Genomic DNA, 14070 nt, shown 5'->3' with positions numbered 1-14070 from the left:
TCAATACTTAACGAGGCCTCTGGCCCTCTCTCATCAGCCTTTTTGCTTCTGTCTTTGGCCCTTGCTAGCACTTTGGTTTGGCTTTGCAGCCCCAGGGTTTCTAAACACGGCAAATACTTTTCTACCAGCTCAGCTCCTTTCTCACATTTGAGAATTCCATCCACATCTTGGCGCTCCTTTCTCCCCTGATATTTCTCCCTCCTCTGCCTGGTCCTCTCCTTTCTTGCAAAAGAGCACTGATTATTCCACTTGGTTCATTTAAGAAAAAAAAAAAAGCTTTTTCAAGCTTTCATTGCAAGCATGATCTGCCTTTTCCAAAGCAAAGGAGACAGCATCAAACCACTGCCGACATAGGTTAAGCTCTAGTAAACTCCGTGACATGATGATTACAAGTTAAAGGTCAATCCATTCCCTCACATGGTTCCTGTTGAAAGAAGAAAACCTGAAACGTACCAAATGCAGATGAATTACAATCTTACATAAAAACTAAAGAAGGAACACCAGTGTTGGAATAAAGATTTATTTCCAGGGCATATTTGGACAGAGTCTGGCCCTGGTAATCCTCCCTGGAGCCTCTATGAGCAGGCACATACCCACCCCCTCCATCTGCAGCCTAGATAGTCATCAGAGAGCCATACTAATGCTTTACCCCAAGATTCTGGCTCAGTCCTTGGCAGAAAAGCTCTGTTTGGCAGTTGGGGGTGGTGGGAGGGGTGTTGCAAAGCTTCACCAAGGACTGAGTTTCCATCTCCCCAAGGCAGCAGTACTCAGAACTGAGTGACAAAGGACTGATCTTCCCAATGACAAGCAAGTCAACAGCCATAAGTAAGGACATCCCTGTTAGCACCACAAACCCTGACAAGGGACCAGGCCCTGCCATGGTCAGAGACAATCTGCCACCCCAGGTCAAGCCACCAGACATGCGTGACTGTCAGTTACTCCCATCTGCATTTTGCAAAACACCGGCCTGCATGCCATCTCACTTATGCCTTTCTTTAGTCCCATTACACAGGTGGAACAGGGGTTTATTAATTGTACAATCATTTTATGTGGTTTGTCATACCAGACAACATGCATGCCATATTGCCTTCAGACACATGTAGGTCCAAAGAACCCATTTTAACCAGAAGGCAACCACAAACACATGCAGAATCCAGAGGGCAATGCAGATTCATCTTCCCTCCTCTCCTGGGTTCTTTCTATCCATAAGCATCTTCCTTTCATGGAGTCAGCCTTCCCTACCTTACACATCACTGCCGTTTCTCACTCCACCTGTGCTTTTGGTATAGAAACAGGTTTGTTTCCTAGAAACCAAGTGAGCAAAAATCACTGTCTTGGCTCTTTTACAACCCTGCATGCACCTCTCTGCTTCTATCTCTGTCTTAGGAGACAGCTTTGTCAGTCTGTGAACAGCAAGTTTTATGTGTCCACACCCAGCACCAAGGAAATGCAGGTTCTGCCTTGTTCATTCTGATCATCTCCTAGAATGTCAGTGGGCTGTCATGCCAAGAGCCCACTCACCAATGGCAAGAACAAAGAGGAACAAAGCCCTGCATTTCTACTTACATTTGCTGTTTTTAAAAATGTGGAGGATGCAGAAAAGCAGAAAAATATCAATAATCCTATCCATCAGTAACCATCCCTACCAACATGACAGTGTCATTTTCATTCAGTGTTTGCTTAAACTCAATAGAAACTGCACCATGAACAAATTTCTAATCTCTTCTCTTCATTCAACTCTTGACCCAAAGCATCTCCCCCGTACCAATAACATCATTAAACATTCTTTGAAAATGGTACTTTTTAATGACCCTACTACTCCAACCCCCTGGTGATGCCCTATTTTATTGCAATTAGGGTGTGTAACATTCCATGTAAATGGTTCCCCAACCCTGGAGTTGTGCAACAAAGGACCTAGTAATTCTTGGCTTTTATAAGTAGCAACAGCCATTTTTACCTGTTAAGAAACCAAAGCTAAAGAAGCCTTACTGGTTTGCCTTACTAATTCCCATAAGCAGTACACATCTTCCCTTGATAGCCTTTGGAAACTGGATCCAGATCCCCACCACAGACATAAAAATCTGTAGGTGTTCAAGTCTCTCCTAGGAATGTATTGTATTTGCACTTAACCAGAGGCACATCCTCCTCTTTGGTTTGAGTCATTCTGGTCTACTCAATACCTAATGCAATATATAACTCTATATATGTTGCTGTCATACTCAATTGTTTGAGGACTAATGACAAGGAAAAAAGGTTTTATGTGTCGTGCACAGGTACACAATTTTTAAAAATATTTTCTCTCCAAACCTGGTTGAATCCTCAGAATGCAAGAAACCACTAAATGACTATAAATCCAACTGCCTTGCAGCTGCTCTAACCAAATAACACCAACAGATGAGTTAAACAACAAGCATTCATTTATCACAGCTGAAGTCCAAGATTACTGACAAGCACAGTGGGGTTCTGCTGAGGACCCCCTCATGGTTATAGCCTGCTTACTTTTCCTGATGTCCCCATGTGGTGGAAACAAAACAAGAGAGCTCTCCTGGAGTCCTTTAATAAAGGCACTAAGCCCATTCAAAGGAGCCCCCACCCTCATGATCTGATCACCTCCTAAAAACTGTGCCCCTTAAACACACTGGTGATTAAGGAATTTTACAGGTGAATTTGGGGTAGACACATTCAGCCAATAGCATGAAATTATGTTATTTGACATTGAAACCAGTGTTTCTGGTAAGAGAAGGGAAAGAAAGGATGGAAGAAGGAAGGGAGAAACAGGTGATGTGAGGGAGGAATGTTATCACCTGCACATGCCACGTGAGGGAGAAACAGTTCCATCTGCAGTTTCACCCTCCAAATGGTCACAGGCTGAAGCCAGGAGCCAGGTCTTCATTTGTGTCTCCCATATGCATGGCGGGGACCCATGTGCTTGGGCTATGACCTGTTGCCTTCCCTATTGCATTCTGGACAAGCTGGACCAGAGATGGAGCAGCTAGGATTCCAACCAGCTTTCTAATTCAGAATATCATTATCCCAAGCAGTGGTTTAGCTCATTGCCTCACACGGCCTCTCCGCTTATGCTTTGGTTAGCCTAACCACTATACTAAACAGCCACTCCTTCCTCACTATTTTTAGATCATGCAACGTACTCTATAGTATAAAAGTCGCGTATTTGACTTAATTGTTCTCCTCTTTATGAGTAAATACTTGTCTCTATGACTCAGTGTGTTGTTGCAAACAAGCCTGAAACACACATTGCAGTCTGGATTTGCCATGGACAGGGACAGTGAAGAGCAGTGAGAAGAGCAAACCCACACACTCAGATCTGGACTCACTGTTTTTCCTATTTAAAAGGCATACGAGAGAGCAATCCCTCATCTGCTCATTCACTCCCCAGACACCTGCAATTGCCAGGACTGGATCAGGGGAAAGCGAGGAGCTGAGAACTCAGTCCAGACCTCCTGCTCAAGAACTTGAATCATCATCTACTGCTTCCCAGTTACACTTCACCAGGAAGCTAGCATCAGAAGCAGATCTTGGACTTGAACCCTGGGACTCTGATACGAGATATAGCCACCCCGTACAGCATCCTTGCTGCCTCAAATGCCCAGCTCTAAACTGAAAGTTTTAAGTAACCACCTCTTCGGCTCTCTTACAATATGTATTCAGTCACCAGCATCAGCTCGCCCCAGGAAGATACAAACGTATTCCCACTTTGGAGCCAAGTCTCATCTCCCAGCTTCAGGGAGAAAGGACCTCCTTCCCTACCCTGTTCCAAGACTTGCTTCACTTCCTAATTCATGGCCATCATGCATCAGAGCTTCAACAAGAGCTTATACGGCCACACTCTGCCCCAAGACAATCTCTAGGCATACTGCAGTCCCCATTCTGACCTGAAAAAAAAAAACCTAACATTAAGACAGCTCCATTCTGCCATGACATCCACTTTAAAATTGCTAAACGGAAACTCAACGTCTCTGTCTGAAGCATCTGTGTTATGGCTTCTCTGCTCTCTTAGGGCTTCTCTGGGACTGTGAGCAGGAATTTGCCTGGCATCTGCACGGTAGTTGCACCCCTCAAAATGATTCTTCCAGAAGAAATAAAGGACTGTCCATAAAGCCATTTTCACACTCCTCCTGAAAAATAAAAGCTAATTACCATTCCCAAATTGGTCATTCTTTCCAGATTTCAAACTCCAAAAACTCCAACTCCAGTCTTCACTTGACATCCTGTTACGCCAACGGAAGATGCCTACACGCTCACGAGCACATGGGGTAAGCAGCCCTGGTGTTGGTCTCCCAAGCATCTCTGCAGATGGTTTTGTTTTGGTTTGGGGGGTTGGTATGGGATACCACTTCCCCCTTTTGGTCACATCTGCAAAACTTTCTCATTGTGCAGTGTTTTCTCGTGTTGTCTGTGCATGTTCCCAAGTTTGGGATTTCTAATTAATTTCTGGATATAGAAAAGCCACTAAACTGCTTTGACCCCTTCAGACATTATGAATCATTAGCTTCAATCGAGTCTTGAATGGCAGCCCATGCTGAAGCCCAAAACCTTGGACAGTGTTTCAAGTCTGTGTTCTCTTGGCAAGACGCGAGCAGCCACAGCTGGTTAGGGCATATTTTGTATGTTTCCAATCAAAACAGTGGCTACTGAAGACTGAGAAGGGGAGAGGATGGGAGAGATATCGAGCATTAGCCAATGACAGAAAAAGATCCATGAGAACCAGTGTTCTGTAGCACAGCAGGGTGACTACATTCAACAATGGTTTATTGTGCATTTCAAACGAACTGGAAGAGAGGATTTTTGAATGTTCTCCTAACACAAATGTTTGAGGTAACAGATATGCTCATTGCCCTGATTTGTTTATTCTCTATTTCTCAAAATGCCATCCTGCACTCCCTAAATACATACAATTACATGTCAATTAAAAAGCAGTGACCGCTGTTGCACATTCTCGAAGAATGTTAAAAATACAGAATTGAACACAATGTGGAAGAAAAAGCCAGAAATGAACAGAGTCCTGAGCCAGCTGGTTCAACGGCTGTGTTTGGGATGAGGTATGATTTGCAAAGGGTGCCGTCTTCCCCTTCGATGTGTTTCTGGGACAGTTTCTGGATAAGCCAAGTTGGTGGATGAGAAAGGGAAGTTTGAGCTAAGAGGTCAAAGAGGTACAGGTCTTTTGGCTTGGGGCAAGAGACGTTGGGAAAGGTCAATTGTCCAAAAGCAGCCTGATTGGTCATGGGCTGTCCTGGGATTCAGGCTGAATGAATCATACATCACGGATAAAGCCCAATAAATCCCTCTTCTGTGAGCATTTGCAACACAGCTTCTGTTTGTAAATCCATAAATCCAGAAGGCATCTCCGATGGCTCATCCACGCGCACCTCCTCCTGGCCCTGCATCAGGTCAGAAGCACCTCTGCCTTGTTCTTTGCTTCTCAGAAATCTCTCTCCATCTTCGCCACCAATGGCAATAATTCACATTTACACTAGCTGAGCGTGTTCACATCTCTTCTCTGATGTGACCCAGCCAGGTTATCCTCGCTTTATGTAGGAATAGCTAGAAATCCTTAAGTTAGTTTGCACAAGCTTATAAAACAGGCGTCTGCTCATCACACCCTAGCCAGCACTACGCGTTGCAAGGTTTTAATTGGATGGTGTGACAGGTGAAATGAAGCCTATTTTCTTTCCACTTTCCATTTCTTGGATGCCTACTACAGATGAATATTTTTTTCATCTGTTTAGGGATGATTTGTATTTCTCACTTTGGAAATTAACATTTTATGCCCTTCGTACATTTTTCTTTGGGGTTTTTAAAGATTTCTTTATTTCATAAAACGACCCATCTTTGCCACAGTTCCTGCAAACCTCCCACCTACCCTCAACCACCTTTTTCCCTTTAATTTTGTTTGGCATTCTTTGTTGCATAAAATACTCAATTTTTAAAATGGAATCCATCAGTATTTTTCTCCTTGATTTTTTTTCCTGTGAGTTTTATGCTTGGAAAAAATCATGTTCTAACCTGAGATTAGATATTTGGTTTCATTTTGTCCTAAGTTTATTTAGTTTTATAAAAATCTTATTTATTTTATTTATCTTAAAAGAATACAGACAGAAATTTTCTATCCACTGGCTCACCTCTGTGCCCTCCTCCCCAGCCCCCACTACCCAGTACCCAAAACACTCATGGCTGGGCCAGGCTAAAGTCGGGTACCTGAAGCTCAGTTCAGATCCCACATATGGACAGCCAAGACCTTAACACTTGAATGCTTCCCAGGGCCTGCCATAGGAAGCAGCCAACATTGCGAGCAGAGATGGAACTCCAATCCAGGCCCTCTGGCATGCCATGTGGACATCCTAAGCAGTAGCTAAATCAGTGAGCCAAAGTCTACTCCTAATATTATCCAGGTTTATAGGTTTTTTTTTTTTTAATAATTGTCTAATTCATTTGCAATGTGTTTGTGAGCATAACATAAGTGATCTAAGTGGGCTGTTTCTTTCCCTTAAACGATTGTTCCAGCACAACTTCTTAAATGTACCTGTCTGCTATAGGCTTGTGATGATCTTCCATAATCCATGTGCTTCTGCAAATTTTCACCCATAACGTTTCTTTGATCCCGTTGATTGTTTCTCGCATCCACACTGTATTGTTTCCATTGATTTATCATCGTCATTTTGGTCAGGCCAGGGTATCCAGTTTTAAAGCGCCCACAGTGGGGCTGGCAGTCTAGTGTAACCAGCAAAACCTCTGCCTGCGTCGCTGGCACCCAGTAGAGGCACCTGTTGGAGTTCCTACTGCTGTACTTCCCGCCCAACTCCTTGCTAATGTGCCTGGGAAAGCAGCAGAAAGTGCCCACGTGGTATGGACCCTGCATCCACATTGGAGTCCTGGAAGAAACTTCTGGCTCCTGGTTTTGGATCAGCCCAGCTCTAGTCATTGCAGCCATTTAGGGGGTAAACCAGGAGAAGGAAGATATTGCTATCTCATTCTTTCTCTTTCTCTCCCACTCTGGCTCTCTAACTCTGCCTTTCAAATGGAAAATAGATAAAATCAAAAATAAAATATCCTTGGATCACCACCCATTTTTCAAAATTTTCTTGGATAATCTCACTCATTAATTCTTCCAGATGGACTTCAGTGCAATTTTTGGCAAGAAACTTGAAAGTCTCAACAGGATTTTGATTGGATTATTAGGAGCTTACAGACAAACATTTTAATAGCTGATATGCAAATATTTAATCTTATCATACTTAAAAGTATATTCTTTCACACATGCCTCTCAATCAAATTGTTTATATTCATACAAAAACCACACTTTTTCTGCTGTGTACACTTAAAAATATCTGGGGCAAAGCTGTAAAAAAGTCACTGTTTTTTACTATAACTTTACACTAATATTTACTGATATTTTTTAAATTTTGGTTCACAGATTCACCCGTTTTACTGAATTTTTTACTGATTTTTTTTAAAAATTAACTTTATCAGTGATTTTCCAGCTTCCAATTAATATAACCCAAAAATAGTAAAACACAAATAAACAATTAAAAGCTAATAGTCATATTTCTGATTTCTGTTTCATTCTTTATTATAATTCCAACTATCAAAACAATCAGGCCAGGAAGCTTCTTTTGGTATCTTTATCATAGAAACACTTGGAACATTCCTCTCTTATTCAATACATTGACTGAATATTTTAAATTAATCTTGTCAAGTGAAGTATCTAATCACTCCTCATGCTCATTTATTTTCATGAGTAACTGATGCAAAATTTTTCTACTAGGTCTTTTTTTTTTTTAACATTTCAGCCTGTCATATTTATTGGACCTACAGATGGGATGCATGGTTTTTAAACTATTTTTGAAACACACTTTAATGCATATTTCTGAAATAAAAGTGCTCTTGGGAGGCAGTTAATATTGTGCCTAGGACATAATAGGGACTAAATAGCAGTTTTATCTACAAATTAGTCTTCTTATTATTAATATTAATCAGACTGGAATGAAATGGTACTGGTTGATGCTTTCTCTAAACAAAAAACAAATTCGCATGACTTTTCCCATGATGCGCATACCTTCCCAATACCTGACTTCTGACAAGCTCCTCAAGGGAAGATAGCTCATGCAATGGCTAAGACACCACTTGGAGCTGCAGCCCACACTGCAGTACCTAGGTGGGAATTCCAGCTCCCTTCTGATCCCGACTTTCTGCTAATTCGCATCCTGGGGGGCTGCAAGGGATTCCCAAGTCATCGGGTCCCTAGCACCCGTATGAGGAGCCTGCACTGAGTTTCCAGCTCTCACGGCAGCCCAGCCCAGCCCAGCCCTTATCATTGCAGGGGTGTGTGGAGCGGACCAGGAGATGGGAGATTCCTCTGTCTCTCTGAACTCTTGAATGAAATTGTTTAAAACATAACTAAAAAATACATTGCAAAGTGAAGTCGATAGTCATCAAGAATGTTGAGTTTCCTACTTTAATGATTCCCTCAAACAGCTGGAATGCATCTTACTGTTTTCAACAGTTAGATTGATTTTTAAAAATCATCTCATATTTTAGAAGAACCAATTACCTGAGCATAAAATAAACATAAAAGACCTAAAACCTTCTTAGCAATTCCTATCATGATAAACATCAGCAAGCACAAACAGGTCAGTCGTCGGCTCCCAGCCGCTGTGCTGTGGGGGCAAAAGAAATGCTGCATTTCCTGTTTGTCTTGCCCTATTCTAGACATCAAAATAATGGTGCAAGTCTCAACTCGCCTCCTTCAGACTTACGATCAGTGGGCTTTCCTTGCAGATGTTGACACTAGCTTCAGGACCAGTTGAAGTTATGGGTGTTACGCTTCCATTTCGCTATCTCTTCTTGGAGTCTTTTCACATGACATGGGGAAAGCCAGTATTTGGATCATTTGCAAGCAGAAGCCCACTGATGGTGTCTGATACAGCCATACACAATCTTTTGACAGATTACGAGACCGTGAGCTTTGGATTCAGACAGACCCGTGTTTGTGTATCAGTTAAGAATCTTTTTGTTTCTTAGAACAGAGAACACCAGCTGAAGTGTCTACAGTAATGATAGAATCCACAGATTGACGTGAATAGCATAGCCACAGGAAGGCCTTTGGTAGGGCTTATGACATGGGACCAACCGTGCCACCTGCTGTCTGCCTCTCCACGGGCACACACAGTGGCACCCTTGCCTGAACACTGCCTCACGGTGGCAAAATGACTGCAGGAACATCCCCCTCACACCTTTTTACAACATCTTTCAATGGAAGGAAACAGGAGTTTTCTGGAGGTTTCTGCAGAATAGAGAGAGGAATTTCCTCTTCAAGTTTCATAAATTCTGTCCTCGTATCTCAGTGGCTCTTTGGGAATGAGATTCTCATCCCCAAAGCAATCACTGTGGCCAAGGAAGTGGAATGCTTGATTTTAACCACTCTCTCCCACCCCTGTCACAGGAGTCAGTCCCAGCTAGAGTGTTAACAGCAGATATTAGATGACACCTCTGGGTGAGGCAAACAACTGGCATCTGTAGAGTGGATGTGCTGCCTCTTCCTTATTAGGATTCTGTCGCTTCTACAGAGGGAAATCCACTACATTCGCTCTCTGTTGCTGATACTAGCAAATTACCCTGAAACACAGCCACTTAGAGCAAAAAGCACTTATGATCACACAGTTGCAACAGGCCAGAATTGGTCTCTTTTGAGGTTTCCTGAGCACCCTGAGCACCATAGCTGGGGCTGCATTCATTTGAGGCTTACAAGCTCCACTTACAAGGTGAGTCACTCATCTGATTGTTGGCAAGAGACCTTGATTACTTAGTAAGCGGCCCTTCACGTTTCTGCCTGCATGTCCTTACAACAGGGCAGCTGGCTTCCCTCAAAGCGAGTTCCAAGTCAGAAAGAAATAATAAGCAGAACATTGCAGCTCCTCATAGCCCTGCCTACACAGCTGTACTCCATCTTGATTCCCTTCATTCTGTTAGATAGAAGGCTGTTGCTGCTTCAAGGCAAGAAGAAATAGACTCTACTTGGTGAATTGAGTATCTATTTGTAGAGATTTTGAAACCACCAACACCCCCTCAGACGAAGAAACCTCACTGGCTTGAGAGCAGGAAAATGCGTGGTGGGAAGAACTGCCGAACTAGAACTGGGAAACTGGACAGGATATTGTGCATGACCCAGATTCTGTCTCCATCTGTGCCTCATCTTTCTTCCTCAGTATCTCTTTGCCTGTCAGTTCCATTTTATTGCCAAGGCCAAAAGAGCTTCCTCTGTGGCAAAATAGCCACTGGCATCCCCACTCAGCAGTCCCAGAAGGAAAAATGTGACTTATTCCTGCAAGCAGATGAGCTCCAGCCAAGAGCCAGTCTGGCTGCACGTGCTGGACCAGTGTCCACCTATGATCAGTCATGGTTGTCCAGAAACTCAGTTCTGTGACTGTCTTGGCCTTATATCACAGAAGGTTCAGGTCATTCCCAATAGAGGAATGAAAACAAGGAACTGTCCCTCATGGCTGCTCATGGCTTTGAGCAAGACAGTCTGTGGCTCAGCTTCTTTAGCTCCCAGACACAAATAACAGCCCCTCCCAAGGCAGTTGGCTTAGTGTTAAGTGAGAATATACCCTGCTATGTGTCATATGCCTGACACAATAACTGACAGCAAATGCTCAAGAAATACAGCTCCCATCACGTATCGTCATTCCTTGCTCTTGATGTCTGCGTAGGAAAAAGAGAGACATAGCACCCTATAGAACAATTAGAGCTTTTATGGTCTTACCCAAATGGAGAAGGAATATCTGTCACTCCACAGCTCAAATTACAACATTCACACAGCTCAGTGGAAAAGTGAGCCAACAGGCCCAGCAGAAAGAGCTGCACACTTTTGGAGGCTGGCAGAAGCTCATGGACACGCTCCCCATAATATATTCTGCTGGTGCTGTTAGTAATAAAGGAGCAGATGTTGAACAAGGAGCCTGCCCCTGGCGATATCTGTTAATTGATGTGATGTGTGTTTTTATGGAAGCTTGATCAAGGTATTTTATCTCTGGCTATCAGGGAAATCCTACAATGGGCAGGTTCAGTACAGTCTTCTAAAAGAACTTTAGATAAAAGATTGGGATCATTATCAAAATCTTTATACCAGCAAAGAAGTAACCACTTCAGGCCCAACATAATAGCATAGTGGTCAAAGCCCTCACCTTGCACGCCCGCGATCCCATTTTGCGCCAGTTCTAATCCCAGCAGCCCCACTGGCTTCTGGCTTCAGATTAGCTCAGCTCCAGCCATTACAGCTGCTTGGGGAGTGAACCATCAGACAGAAGATCTTCCTTTCTGTCTCTCCTCCTCTCTGTATGAATGCCTTTACAATAAAAATAAATAAATATTTTTTTTAAAAAAGTAACCACTTCATACAGTGTAAGCAACAATAAAAAAAAAATAAAATAAAACATAACTTTCTCTCCACTCTTTGTAATTACTTCTACCCAATCAATATTGCAAGGATGAGTATTTTGTAAAAAAAAAAAAAAAAAAAAAAGTAACCACTTCACTCAGTCTCCCAAAAAAAAAAGGGAAGGTGCAATGCTGCTTATAGAGAAGTAGAGGTTTAAATCCCCCTATCTGCTCCATTCTGGATAAGGGGTTTCATCATCAGAAGTTTGGTGATCACCTTAGGTACAACAAACATGCATATAGACTGACCTAGATACACCCAGACAGTATTCCTGAGCCCACCAAATGGAAGTAAGAGAGGCAAGGAGAAAAAGGAAAGCAGATACAGTGAGAGAGAGAGAGAGAGAGAGAGAGATACAGCTCTGAGCACACTTTTTCTACATTCACCCCAATCTGGACATTCTGCACTTATTGCTGATTCAACTAGACAAGGAGCAGCTGTCCAGCTGGCCTTGAAAATATCGTTGGCCAGAAGACTTAAATATGCGGCCCCTACCTAAGCAAGGAAATATGAAGCTTCATGTCGGGTTCCAGCTTGTGGGCCCCATTAATCCTCAGCTTGGGAAAGGGACAGAAAAAAATCCATCCCCTTGGTGCATCCATCTTCCCTTTGTCATCACAAGAGCGGGGCGAGAATGATGCCTGGAAGCCAACCCAGGATGGCTCCGGCCTTGCCTAAGCAGAGTTAACATAATGACAACAACAGCTAATAAGACGCGCAGACCTCTGACCACTGGCCAGGCACCGATGCAGAGCTGCACATACGCATCGTCTCATTCCGAAATGATGGATGAATGAAAGAAATGCAACCAGAGATTGGAAAATGACCAGATTCAACACAATGGACACACGAATCACTCCAAGTTATTATGTGTAAGTCAGTCACCCACAAGATGTTTCTACAAAGAAATGAAATAATTAAATTATTATTCAGTCTCCAGTATCCAGATGTAGAGCTATGTCGAGCATTAATCCTTACAGGTGGGCAGAAAAAACTAATGAAACTTACCTAGGCTTTAAGTTTAAATAGGAGTTACAAACTGAGCCTCGGTCTCTATGGAATTCAAAATGGGACCCCTTGTTTCCACAGTTGCTTGGCTAAGGGTACACGAGCTTCTCCAGCTGTTCTGTAGAGCTGCTGTAGGGGAAGTATCATCAGGAGGCGGAACAGGAAGAGCAGCTCTTCTGGGTGGGGATGGTTGCAGACAGAGACGAGTTTTGTGGTCCTTGGCTTGGAGTACCAGTGATCCAGTCTGTATCATAAAGCATGAACAAGTGCTAGTCATCACAGCCGTCCCACCACAGCAAGAACTCACCACAGAAGCATCAGCTCAAACAGGAGTGATTGCAAGGACTCAGGGACAAGAGTGCAGTTAGACTACAGGAAGAAGGTGCAACTGCACGTTGATTGGTGGCTAATCTGTGCAGCCACCGATTCTGTACAGAATTCAGTCAACCCCTCCCCGCTAACTTGACACATATATGGGGGAAGAAAAGGAAAATATGAGTTCCTACAGATCAGTTTGACAGGGGGAGAAATAAGTTTGGGGCATTCCAACGTCTCCAGGAAGAGAGGAACCTACACTGACCCAACATGAATCCCATGAACACTCTTGATCCTGTGAGCTGCAGCTGAAAGGCTCAACCCACACCACCCCACAGTAGCTCCTGGGACCCTGGGTGGGGACAGGATGTTTTCAAGAGAAGAACAGCTTTGTCTGGTAAGACCCCAGGCAGGCACCTGCTGTAAGAGTAGAGGGGAAGCAGATCAAGAATAAATGAGCACCTAACAATTTTGGGTGTGTTATGCCAAGTTAGTGCTTAACGTACATTATCTGAGCTTTGCTAGGTTCTTAACTTATTCATGTAAATTCTTATCTCCATAGGAATTTAAAATAAAGTCAGGATCCAGCATTGTGGTACAGCATGTTAAGCTACCAACTCTGGCATCTTATAACAGAGAACCACTTCCTGACTGCTCTACTTCCCATCTAGCTCCCCACTAAGGCACATAGAAAGCTACATGCAGATGATAACCCAAGTATGTGGGCATCTACCACCCAAGTGGAAGACCTCAATAGGATTCCAGGCTCCTGACTTCCAGCCTGCACAGTTCTGGCCATTGTGGCCATTTGAAGAATGAGGCAGCAGATGACAGACCTCTTTCCCTCTTCCTTTCTCTCCCTCTCCATCACTTTCTTTCATGCTGTCTTCCAAATAAATAAATCTTTTGAAAAAACAAAATGAGCTTGGAAGATCCATCAAGGAACTTACACCCCTGGCAGGTCTGCTTCTCAAACCTATGGCTTTCTATCCCCTGCCCAGGAATTTTCTCTCCAAGTTACACAACAAAAATCCTCTCTCCTGAAGTGAAAGAAAGCAAAATATGGTGTATTTTGTACCTGGGTTATATTTATTTTTGCCCTGATACACCTGCTTGTCATTTCTACTCATATAGTTAAAACCATTTTCCCTCTTCAAGTGCGTGTGTCCTAATCCTTTCTGATAAAGACATCAGTCACACTGGATTAGGGTCCACCCACATGACTTTATTTTAATTCCCTGTCTAAAAATCCTATCTCTTGAATATATTCACATGCTGAGGTACTGGAAGTT

This window comes from Ochotona curzoniae, unplaced genomic scaffold (assembly GCF_017591425.1).
Source record: "Ochotona curzoniae isolate NIBS_2020 unplaced genomic scaffold, NIBS_Ocur_1.0 contig_2321, whole genome shotgun sequence".
NCBI lineage: Eukaryota > Metazoa > Chordata > Mammalia > Lagomorpha > Ochotonidae > Ochotona > Ochotona curzoniae.
This window is presented reverse-complemented; position numbering follows the sequence as displayed.